The 13,071-nt window shown below is 45.6% G+C and overlaps 1 protein-coding gene across 2 annotated transcripts in view; it reads left to right on the top strand.

Moving 5' to 3' along the window:
• Positions 1–5,179: 5,179 nt before the first annotated feature.
• The window catches only part of LOC134344195 (microtubule-associated protein 9-like), a 286,314-nt gene continuing 278,422 nt past the window's right edge, over positions 5,180–13,071 (top strand). Inside the window, exons 1-3 of one of the 2 annotated variants that reach the window (XM_063043605.1) lie at positions 5,180–5,908; positions 6,447–6,652; positions 6,750–6,885. The gene's annotated coding sequence lies outside the window, so the exon portion shown is untranslated. Of the gene's footprint in view, positions 5,909–6,406; positions 6,653–6,749; positions 6,886–13,071 lie in introns of those variants that run through there. The other variant, XM_063043604.1, reaches the window with a different exon arrangement.

Below are 13,071 nucleotides of genomic sequence, written 5' to 3' on the forward strand. Positions count from 1 at the left end.
GACACCTCCCTCCCCTTTCTTGATCTCACTGCCTCTATCTTGGGAGACAGCTTATCTACTGAAGTATATTATAAACCCACAGATTCTCGCAGCTACCTGGAATATACCTTTTTCCCACCCTTACTTGTGAAAACACCATCCTCTCCTCTCACAAACAAGATAAAATCTGCAGATGCTGGAAAAAAGTACAGTCAAGGCACCAAAGGAAGGTAATGGGCAGACAAGGAGACATGGCCTCCTCTACTCATCATGCAGGAGAGGAGGCCATGGATTGACATATCGGAATAGGAATGGGAAGCGGAATTAAAATGGATGGCCACTGGGTGATCGCACTTCTTCTGGTGATATCACTTCTTCCTCTATTATTGCAATGAGGCTATGTTCAGGTTGGAGAAACAACACCTTATATTCCATGTGGATGGCGTCTAACCTGATGGCAAGAACGCCAATTTCTCAAACTTCTGGTAATGGCCACTGCCCTCTGTTTCAGCAGTCCCCATCCCCTTGTTCTTCTCTCACCCTATTTCCTTGTCTGTCTACCCTATTTCCTTTTCTTTTCTCCGAATCCCCTTTTCTTTCTTCCATGCCTTCTAACCCCATCTATCAGACTTCCCCTTCTCTAGCCCTGTATATCTTTCACCAATCAACTTCCCAGCTCTTTACTTCATCTCTCCCCCTCCCAGTTTCACCTATCACCTTGTATTTCTCTCTCCCCTCCCCCCACCTTGTAAATCTACTCCTTATCTTTTTTTCTCCAGTCCTGCTGAAGGGTCTCGGCCCAAAATCTCGACTGTACTCTTTTTTATAGATGCTGCCTGGCCTACTGAGATCCTCCAGCATTTTGTGTGTGTCCCCATCTCTAAATTCCTCTATCTCCACCACATCTGATCTCAGGATGAGGCTTTTCATTTTAGAACAAAGGATGTCCTCCTTTTTCAATGAAAGGGACTTCACTTCCTCCAACATCAATGCTGCTCTCAACCACATCTCTTCCGAATGGTATGCTGGCATTTATAGCAAGAGGATTCGAGTACAGGAGCAGGGAGGTACTACTGCAGTTGTACAAGGCCTTGGTGAGACCACACCTGGAGTATTGTGTGCAGTTTTGGTCCCCTAATCTGAGGAAGGACATCCTTGCCATAGAGGGAGTACAAAGAAGGTTCACCAGATTGATTCCTGGGATGGCAGGACTTCCATATGATGAAAGACTGGATGAACCAGGCTTATACTCGTTGGAATTTAGAAGATTGAGGGGGGATCTGATTGAAATGTATAAAATCCTAAAGGGATTGGACAGGCTAGATGCAGGAAGATTGTTCCCGATGTTGGGGAAGTCCAGAACGAGGGGTCACAGTTTGAGGATAAAGGGGAAGCCTTTTAGGACCGAGATTAGGAAAAACTTCTTCACACAGAGAGTGGTAAATCTGTGGAATTCTCTGCCACAGGAAACAGTTGAGGCCAGTTCATTGGCTATATTTAAGAGGGAGTTAGATATGGCCCTTGTGGCTAAAGGGATCGGGGGTATGGAGGGAAGGCTGGTACAGGGTTCTGAGCTGGATGATCAGCCATGATCATACTGAATGGCGGTGCAGGCTCGAAGGGCCGAATGGCCTACACCTGCACCTATTTTCTATGTTTTCTATTTCACACACGTCTGCTCTTACCCCATCCTCCCACTACGCAACCAGAGATAGGGTTCCTCTAACCTACCACCCCACTGGCCTTCGCATCCAGCAAATAATTCTCTGAAACTTCCGCCACTTCTAACGGGATCCCACACCAAGCACATCTTTCCCTCACCCTCACTTTCTGTTTTCCACAGGAATCCCTCCCTATACAATTCCCTTGTCCACTCATCCCTCCCCACTGAACTCCCTCCTGGCACCTATCCTTGCAAGCAGAACAAGTGCTGCACCTGCCCCTATCCCTTCTCCCTCACTACCATGCAGGGCCCTAAACAGCTCTTCCAGGTGAAACACTTCACCTCGTGGCCTTGTGTATTTCGATAAGACCCAACGTAGATTGGGAGACTGCTTCGCTAAGCACTCATGCTCTGTCCACCAGAAGAAGCGGGATCTCCCAGTGGCCACCCATTTTAATTCCACTTCCCATTCCCATTCTAATATGACAATCCACGGCCTCCTCTACGTGAGGCCACACTCAGGCTGGAGGAACAACACCTTATATTCTGTCTGGGCAGCCTCCAACCTGATGGCATGAACATCTGTTTATCAAACTTCTGGCAATGACCCCCCCTTCTCCATTTCCCATCCCCTTTTCCCTCTCTCACCTCATGTCCTTGCCTGCCCATCACCTCTCTCTGGTGCTCCTTCCCACTTTTATTTCTTCCATGCCTCTTCTGTCCTCTTCTATCAGATTCCCCCCCTTATCCAGCCCTGTATCTCTTCCACCAATCAACTTCCCAGCTTTTTTTACTTCATCCCTCCCCTTCTCGGTTTCACTATCACCTTGTGTTACCTCTCCCCTCCCCCCACCTTTTACATCTACTCCTCTTCTTTTTTTCCCCAGGCCTGCTGAAGGGTCTCAGCCCAAAATGTTGACTGGACTTTTTTCTGTGGATGCTGCTATTGGAAAATGTAAACGCATACATTGTATTTTCTATGTATTACAGTATTTACAATATTTACTCAACAGTATTTCAGTATTTACTCAAATGCACACATTATATTTTCTATATTTACTATGTAACCACTGCTAGCTGAATAGAGGGTATTCACTATGTAGCCATGACTTTTGACCTAATCACTATTAATTCATGAAGAGAACTAGTAGGGAAGTGGTGTTAGGTAAATTGAAGGGATTGAAGGCAGATAAATCCCCAGGGCCAGATGGTCTGCATCCCAGAGTGCTTAAGGAAGTGGCCCAAGAAATAGTGGATGCATTAGTGATAATTTTTCAAAACTCGTTAGATTCTGGACTAGTTCCTGAGGATTGGAGGGTGGCTAATGTAACCCCACTTTTTAAAAAAGGAGGGAGAGAGAAACCGGGGAATTATAGGCCGGTTAGCCTAACGTCGGTGGTGGGGAAACTGCTGGAGTCAGTTATCAAGGATGTGATAACAGCACATTTGGAAAGCGGTGAAATGATCGGACAAAGTCAGCATGGATTTGTGAAAGGAAAATCATGTCTGACGAATCTCATAGAATTTTTTGAGGATGTAACTAGTAGAGTGGATAGGGGAGAACCAGTGGATGTGGTATATTTGGATTTTCAAAAGGCTTTTGACAAGGTCCCACATAGGAGATTAGTGTGCAAACTTAAAGCACACGGTATTGGGGGTAAGGTATTGGTGTGGGTGGAGAATTGGTTAGCAGACAGGAAGCAAAGAGTGGGAATAAACGGGACCTTTTCAGAATGGCAGGCGGTGACTAGTGGGGTACCGCAAGGCTCAGTGCTGGGACCCCAGTTGTTTACAATATATATTAATGACTTGGATGAGGGAATTAAATGCAGCATCTCCAAGTTTGCGGATGACACGAAGCTGGGTGGCAGTGTTAGCAGTGAGGAGGATGCTAAGAGGATGCAGGGTGACTTGGATAGGTTGGGTGAGTGGGCAAACTCATGGCAGATGCAATTTAATGTGGATAAATGTGAAGTTATCCACTTTGGTGGCAAAAATAGGAAAACAGATTATTATCTGAATGGTGGCCGATTAGGAAAAGGGGAGGTGCAACGAGACCTGGGTGTCATTATACACCAGTCATTGAAAGTGGGCATGCAGGTACAGCAGGCGGTGAAAAAGGCGAACGGTATGCTGGCATTTATAGCGAGAGGATTCGAGTACAGGAGCAGGGAGGTACTACTGCAGTTGTACAAGGCCTTGGTGAGACCACACCTGGAGTATTGTGTGCAGTTTTGGTCCCCTAATCTGAGGAAAGACATCTTTGCCATAGAGGGAGTACAAAGAAGGTTCACCAGATTGATTCCTGGGATGGCAGGTCTTTCATATGAAGAAAGACTGGATGAACTGGGCTTGTACTCGTTGGAATTTAGAAGATTGAGGGGGGATCTGATTGAAACGTATAAGATCCTAAAGGGATTGGACAGGCTAGATGCAGGAAGATTGTTCCCGATGTTGGGGAGGTCTAGAACGAGGGGTCACAGTTTGAGGATAGAGGGGAAGCCTTTTAGGACCGAGGTTAGGAAAAACTTCTTCACACAGAGAGTGGTGAATCTGTGGAATTCTCTGCCACAGCAAACTGTTGAGGCCAGTTCATTAGCTATGTTTAAAAGGAAGTTAGATATGGCCCTTGTGGCTACAGGGGTCAGGGGGTATGGAGGGAAGGCTGGGTTCTGAGTTGGATGATCAGCCATGATCATAATAAATGGCGGTGCAGGCTCGAAGGGCCGAATGGCCTACTCCTGCACCTATTTTCTATGTTTCTATGTTTCTATGAAACCAAGTAGAAAGATAACGGTGGCGAGTAAGGTAGTGAGATATGTGGCAGTATGTCAAAATAAGACTAATTAAGAAATAACTGTGGTTAGGGACGAGAGGACACCTGGTCTAAAATGTTAACTAGGACATAATTAAGTTGGGGAGTAAAACAATAGTGGAAAGTGGAGAGCGGATATATTGATGATATGTAATCACAGGCTGACTGGATATGATAATGTAGCTAAGATAGGAAATTGCTATAAAAAGTGCTGTATACAAGCCTCGACGGGGCAGTCAGCAACTACCTTTCTGATTGTCTCAGCTTTGATTTGCAAATTAAAGTTTAAAACTTCTTGAAGGATTTTCTGCGTCTCCTTGTCGTTTGTGAGAAACGAGAAACCACGACACTGCCTGGCCTGCTGATTTCCTCCAGCATTTTGTGTGTGTTGTAAGGAAATGTTGTCATGGGGGATTTCAACTTCCTTCATATAAACTGAGGCCTTCAAAGATGGGGCAGATTTTGTTAAGTGTGTCCAGAAGAGTTTCTTAAATCAATATGTGGACAGTCCAACGAGAGGAGGGGCTGTACAGTTACTGGAGTTGAGTAATGTGCCCGGCCAGGTGACTGACCTTTCAATGGGTGAGCAGTTAGGGAACAATGACTACAACTCCTGAACTTTCAGGATAGCTATAGATAAGCTGGATGGTCCTTGCAGGAGATTTTTAAATTGGACTTGGGCAATTACAAATGCATTAGGCATGAACTAAGGAGAGTTAATCAGGAGCACCTTTTTTTCTGGTAAGTCTACATCAAACATGAGGAGTGTGTTGAAAGATCAATTGCACAGGGTAAAGGAAAAGTATGTTCCTGTTTGAAGGCAGTGATGGAAAGATAAAAAAAACTTTGGATTCCAGAGAGATGATGAATTTAGTCAAGAAGGAAAAGGAGAAGTATGTAAAGCTTCAAAAGTTAGGATCAAACGGAGCACATGAGGAGTATATAGAAGTTAGAAATGAACTAAAGAAGGAAATTAGGAAAGGCAAGAGGGGCCATGAAAAGTCCTTGACAAGTAGGAATAAGATGAATCCCAAGGCATTCTATACATACACCGAGTATATGGATAACTAGGGAGCAAGTAGGACCACTCAAGGATAAAGGGGGGAACACTTGCTTGGATGTGGAGAATCTGAATGAGGTACTTAATGGGTACTTTGCTTCAGTGTTTACCAAAGAAAAGGACATAGAAGAGCAGGAGATAAGTGTGTAAATATGTTAGGGTGTTTAGAGATCAAGAACCAGGAGTTGTTGGGTCGACAGTTTATTTCCCTTCATAGAGTCTACCTAACCTGCTACAGAGTTCTTCCTGCATTGTGTGTGTTGATCCAGATTCCCAGCATCTTCCGTTTCTCAAGCAACACACACAAAACACTGGAGGAACTCATCAGGCCAGGCAGCATCACTGGAAAAGAGTACAGTCGGGCCAAGACCTGTGGGAGGTGGCATGGGAGGTGAGAGGTTGGGGGAGGGAATGGGAGGTGGGAGGTGGGGGGTGGTGTGGGGGTTGCAACGGGAGGTGGAGATGGGGTGGAATGTGAGGTGGGGGGGAATGGGAGATAGGAGGTAGCGTGGGGGAATGGGAGGTGGGGTGGGGGATGGGAGGTGGGCGGTGGGGGATGGGAATGGGAGGTGGTTGGTGGGAATGGGAGGTGGGTGGTGGGGGGTGGGAATGGGATGTGGGGGTGGGTGGAATGTGAGGTGGGGAGAATGGGAGATAGGAGGTGGCGTGGGGGGAATGGGAGGTGGGAGGTGGGGGGGTGGTGTGGGGGTGGGAATGGGATGTGGGGGTGGGGGGTGGTGTGGGGGTTGGAATGGGAGGTGGGGGTGTGGGAATGGGAGCTGGTGGGGTGGGAATGGGATGTGGGGGTGGGGGAATGGGAGGTGGCGCGCAGGAAATGGGAGGACGAGGGCGCTGCAGATGGAGTACATCGTGAGCCCAACTGCGGCTCTTTCACGGCACCAGCTTTTGTTTCGTTTCTCGTTCCCTAGTTACCCAACAGGCGCGACCCGATTTGTGTTGGTGAAATCGATGTGTTGTGAAGGAGAGGGGTTGATTCATTTATTGTGTGCGTTGATATGAGGGAACAACATTTCGCCGTGGATTACTGCTACTGGTAGACCCTTAGATTCTCCATATAATTCTAAAGGAAAAACAGGACATTGGGGCTTACTGTTCTAACGTAAACACACCGGAGGTAAGTACGTGCGATCAGAATACTGTTTTAAAGAAAGAAAACGCGGGCTTTATAAACTAATAGATTTAGCTGGGATTTGGCTCCTCTTCTTCCGTAGGAGTCCTTGGAGATTCGGCATGACATATAATACTTTGACAGATGTCTACGGATGTGTAATGGAGAGTATATTGACTGGCTGCATCACAGTCTGATGTGGGAACACCAATGCCCTTGAACGGAAAATCCCACAAAAGGTAGTGGATTCGGCCCGTTACATCACAAGTAACACACTCCCAGCGCATGAAAACATTGTCAGATCCCCACCACCAAAACCATTCTCTGGTCTCGCTGCTCCCACCAGGTAGAAGGTACAAGAGCCTCGGGACTCACAACTCCAGGTTCAAAAACAGTTACTACCCCACAACCATCAGGCTCTTGAACAAAGGGGATAATTATATTTTCTTGCCCATCCAGACGTTCCTACAACCAATGAACGCACACAAAATGCTGGAGGAACTCAGCAGGCCAGGCAGCATCACTGGAAAAGAATACAATCGACATTTTGGGCTGAGGCCCTTCGGCAGGACTGGGGAAAAATGATGAGGAGTCGAGTTAAAAGGTTGGGGGAGGGGTGAAGTAACAAGCTGGAAAGTTGATTGGTGAACGATACAGGGCTGGAGAAGGGGTTTGAAGGCCATGGGAGATAGAAAAGGGGGGAGGAACACCAGAGGGAGGTGATGGGCAGGTAAGGAGATAAGGTGAGAGAGGGAAAAGAGGATTGGAGAATGGTGGGGAGGGGGTGAATTACCGGAAGTTTGAGAAATTGATATTCATGCCATCAGATTGGAATATAAGGTGTTGTTCCTCCAACCTGAGTGGCTATCTCCCACTTTTCCTATGCTACATCGACGACTGCATTGGTGCTGTTTCCCACACCCATGCGGAACTCGTTGACTTCATCCTCTTGACCTCCAACTTCCACCCTGCCTTCAAATTTATCTGGTCCATTTCTGACACCTCCTTCCCCTTTCTTGATCTTTCTGTCTCTATTTCTGAAGACAGCTTATCTATTGATGACTGTTATAAACACATGCACTCTCACAGCTACCTGGACTATACCTCTTCCCACCCTGTCACTTGTAAAAACACCATCCCCTTCTCTCAATTCCTCCATCTCCACCTCATCTGCTCACAGGATGAGGTTTTTCATTCCAGAACAAAGGAGATGCTCTCCTTGAAAGAAAGCAGCTTTTCTTCCTCCACCATCAAAACTGACTTCAACCGCATCTCTTCCATTTCACGCTCATTTGCTCTCACCCCATCCTCCTGCCCGAAACGTCGACTGTACTCTTTTCCATAGATGCTGCCTGGCCTGCTGAGTTCCTCCAGTATTTTGTGTGTGTTGCTTGGATTTCCAGCTTCTGCAGATATTTTCTCTTGTTTGTGATTAGCCCACAACCAATGATCTCACTTTGATCTTTATCGTGTTTCATGTTCTCGTTATTTATTACTATCTATTTATATTTTCATTTGCACAGTTTCTTGCCTTTTGCACTGTAGTTGATCTTTCATTCATCCTTTTATAGTTACTCTCCTATAGATTTGCTGAGTTTGCCCACAACGTTGTTTAGATTAGCTTTGTTTGTCACTTGTTAATCAAAACATACAGTGAAATGTGACATTTTAATCAAATCAGTGAGGATTGTCTCCATGCTTCTGGTGCCAACATAGCATACCCACAATTCACTAACCCTAACCCAACCCAAACGTCTTTGGAAAGTGGGAGGGAACCAGAGCGCTCGGAGGAAACTCACAGCTGGAAAGAGTGCAGAAAAGATATGAGATGTTACCGGGATTGGAAGGCTTAAGTTTTAAGGAGAAAGTAGGTGAGCTGGGGTTTTTGCTCCGGGACATGGAAGCTGAGGGCTAGCCTTACAGAGATTTATCAAATAATGAGACTTTATAGTTTTTCTCCCATGGTAAGAGGGTCCAAAAAGATTTGAAAGGATTTGAGAGGCAGCTTCTACCAGATATATGGAAGTGGTTGATGTGTGTATAATCACCATATTTAAAAGACATTTAGTCATTTTCATGGATAGAGAAGGTGTTTAGGGATATGGACCAAAGGGCTGTATTTGATAATTTGGTTAGCATGAACAAGTTGGGCTGAAGAGTCATCTTCCATGCTGTATAGCTTGGAAAATCAATTACCTCTGTAGATGGCCATAGATTTATTGAGTTATGCAGTACAGAGACCAGAGCTAGAAAAACCCGTAATGTAGCAGGATCCTCTTTTGAGTCAATATGAGTGGAAATCAGGAACAGGAAGGGAGCAGTTACTCCGTTGGGGGTATTCTATAGGCCCCCTGGTAGCAGCAGAGATACAGAGGAGCAGATTGGGAGACAGATTTTGGAAAGGTGCAAAAATAACAGAGTTGTTATCATGGGTGACTTTAACTTCCCTAATATTGATTGGCACCTGATTAGTTCCAAGGGTTTAGATGGGGCAGAGTTTGTAAAGTGTGTCTAGGACGGATTCCTGTCACAGTATGTGGACAGGCCGACCAGGGGGAATGCCATACTAGATCTTGTACTAGGTAATGAACCGGGTCAGGTCACAGATTTCTCAGTGGGTGAGCATCTGGGGGACAGTGACCACCGCTCCCTGGCCTTTAGCATTATCATGGAAAAGGATAGAATCAAAGAGGACAGGAAAATTTTTAATTGGGGAAAGGCAAATTATGAGGCTGTAAGGCTAGAACTTGCAGGTGTGAATTGGGATGATGTTTTTGCAGGGAAATGTACTATGGACATGTGGTCGATGTTTAGCGATCTCTTGCCGGATGTTACGGATAAATTTGTCCCAGTGAGGAAGATAAAGAATGGTAGGATGAAGGAACCATGGGTGATAAGTGAGGTGGAAAATCTAGTCAGGTGGAAGAAGGCAGCATACATGAGGTTTAGGAAGCAAGGATCAGATGGGTCTATTGAGGAATATAGGGAAGCAAGAAAGGAGCTTAAGAAGGGGCAGAGAAGAGCAAGAAGGGGGCATGAGAAGGCCTTGGCGAGTAGGGTAAAGGAAATCCCCAAGGCATTCTTCAATTATGTGAGGAAAAAAAGGATGACAGGAGTGAAGGTAGGACCAATGAGAGATAAAGATGGGAAGATGTGCCTGGAGGCTGTGGAAGTGAGTGAGGTCCTCAATGAATACTTCTCTTCGGTATTCACCAATGAGAGGGAACTTGATGATGGTGAGGACAATATGAGTGAGGTTGATGTTCTGGAGCATGTTGATATTAAGGGAGAGGAGGTGTTGGAGTTGTTAAAATACATTAGGACGGTTAAGTCCCCGGGGACTGACGGAATATTCCATAGGCCGCTCCACGAGGCGATAGAAGAGATTGCTGAGCCTCTGGCTAGGATCTTTATGTCCTCGTTGTCCACGGGAATGGTACCGGAGGACTGGAGGGAGGCAAATGTTGTCCACTTGTTCAAAAAAGGTAGTAGGGATAGTCCGGATAATTATAGACCAGTGAGCCTTACGTCTGTGGTGGGAAAGCTGTTGGAAAAGATTCTTAGAGATAGGACCTATAGGCATTTAGAGAATCATGGTCTGATCAGGGACAGCCAGCATGGCTTTGTGAAGGGCAGATCGTGTCTAACAAGCCTGATAGAGTTCTTTGAGGAGGTGACCAGGCATATAGATGAGGGTAATGCAGTGGATGTGATCTACATGGATTTTAGTAAGGCATTTGACAAGGTTCCACACAGTAGGCTTATTCAGAAAGTTAGAAGGCATGGGATCCAGGGAAGTTTGGCCAGGTGGATTCAGAATTGGCTTGCCTGCAGAAGGCAGAGGGTGGTGGTGGAGGGAGTACATTCAAATTGGAGGATTGTGACTAGTGGTGTCCCACAAGGATCTGTTCTGGGACCTCTACTTTTCGTGATTTTTATTAACGACCTGGATGTGGGGCTAGAAGGGTGGGTTGGCAAGTTTGCAGACGACACAAATGTTGGTGGTGTTGTAGTGTTGTCGAAGATTGCAGAGAGATATTGATAGGATGCAGGAGTGGGCTGAGAAGTGGCAGATGGAGTTCAACCCGAAGAAGTGTGAGGTGGTACACTTTGGAAGGACAAACTCCAAGGCAGAGTACAAAGTAAATGGCAGGATACTTGGTAGTGTGGAGGAGCAGAGGGAGCTGGGGGTACATGTCCACAGATCCCTGAAAGTTGCCTCACAGGTAGATAGGGTAGTTAAGAAAGCTTATGGGATGTTAGCTTTCATAAGTCGAGGGATAGAGTTTAAGAGTCATAATATAATGATGCAGCTCTATAAAACTCTGGTTAGGCCACACTTGGAGTACTTTGTCCAGTTCTGGACACCTCACTATAGGAAGGATGTGGAAGCATTGGAAAGGGTACAGAGAAGATTTACCAGGACGCTGCCTGGTTTAGAAAGTATGCATATGATCAGAGATTAAGGGAGTGAGGGCTTTACTCTTTGGAGAGAAGGAGGATGAGAGGAGACATGATAGAGGTGTACAAGATAATAAGAGGAATAGATAGAGTGGATAGCCAGCGCCTCTTCCCCAGGACACCACTGCTCAATACAAGAGGACATGGCTTTAAGGTAAGGGGTGGGAAGTTCAAGGGGGATATTAGAGGAAGGTTTTTTACTCAGAGAGTGGTTGGTGCGTGGAATGCATTGCCTGAGTCAGTGGTGGAGGCAGATACACTAGTGAAGTTTAAGAGACTACTAGACAGGTATATGGAGGAATTTAAGGTGGGGGCTTATATGGGAGGCAGGGTTTGAGGGTCGGCACAACATTGTGGGCCGAAGGGCCTGTACCGTGCTGTACTATGTTCTATGTTCTATAAGGAGACCAAAACTTCATGGAAATCTCCAAATTGAATTTCACCTAAGCCCTATTTTGCTAAAGGGCTTTTGCTCCTATACTCAAGGAAGTTTGGAGCTCCACCTTCAAATGTGCATAATTGCAAGAACCATCAGCATATTTCAATTTAACTGCTAAATATTTGAGTAGCTGCTGTCTTGGCAAATATTTTAGACCATAATATATAGGAACAGAATTAGGCCATTTGGCCCATCAAATCTGCTTCGCCATTTCTTCATGGCTGATAGAATTTTCCTCTCAGCCCCTATCCCCTGCCTTCTCTCCATATCCCTTCATGCTCTGACCAATCAAGAATCTATCAACTTTTGCCTTAAATATACATACAAACTTGGTCTCCTCAGCTGCCTGTGGCAAAGAATTCCGCAGATTCACCACTCTCTGGCTAAAGAAATTCCTCCTTGCCTCCATTCTAAAAGAGTACCCCTGTATTCCGAGGCTCTGTCCTCTGGTCTTTGACTCTCCCATCAGAGGAAATATCCTCTCCTCATCTATCCTACTCAAGGCTTTTTCCCATTCGATTGGTTTCAAATGAGGTCACCCCTCATTCTTCTGAATTCTAGTGATTACAGCCCCAGAGCCACCAAAGGCTCTTCATAAACATCTTCGGCATAAACAGCACCGAGGATCTCACGTGGTCTGTACTTACCGGCTGTGTGGTGGAAAAGGCACAATAGTGCCTTTTTCACCTCAGACGTTTGAAGAAGTTTGGTATGGGCCCCTAAATCCCAAGAACTTTCTATAGGGGCACAATTGAGAGCATCCTGACTGGCTGCATCACTGCCTGGTATGGGAACTGTACTTCCCTTATTCGCAGGACTTTGCAGAGGATGGTGCGGACAGCCCAGCGCATCCGTAGATGTGAACTTCCCACTATTGAGGACATTTACAAAGACAGGTGTGTAAAAGAAAGGCCCAGAGGATCATTGGGGACCTGAGTCACCCCAGCCACAAATTGTTCCAGCTGCTACCATCTAGGAAATGGTACCGCAGCATGAAGGCCAGGACCAACAGGCTCCAGGACAGCTTCTTCCACCAGGCCATCAGACTGATTAATTCACGCTGATACAATTGTATTTCTATGTTACATTGATTGTCCTGTTGTACATACTATTTATTATAAACTACTATACATTGCACATTTAGGCAGAGATGTAACGTAAAGATTTTTCTCATGTATACGAAGGATGTAAGTAATAAACTCAGTTCAATTCAATTCAATTCAATTCATATGACAAGCCATTCAATCCTGGAATCATTACCATGAACTTCCCTTGAACCCTCTCCAGATTCAGAACATCCTTTCTAAGAGCAGGGGCCCAAACCTACTCACAATACTCCAAATGAGGCCTCACCAGTATAAAGTCTTAACTTTACATTCTTGTTTTAATATTCTAGTATTCTTTATATGAATGCTAACATCACATTTGCCTTCCTCACCACAGACACAACCTGCAAGTTATCCTTTAGGGAATCCTGTACAAGGATTTTCAGGTCCCTTTCTCTCTATTTAGAAAATAGTCAACC

The sequence above is a fragment of the Mobula hypostoma genome, chromosome 3 (genome assembly GCF_963921235.1).
Source record: "Mobula hypostoma chromosome 3, sMobHyp1.1, whole genome shotgun sequence".
Classification (NCBI taxonomy): Eukaryota; Metazoa; Chordata; class Chondrichthyes; order Myliobatiformes; family Myliobatidae; genus Mobula; species Mobula hypostoma.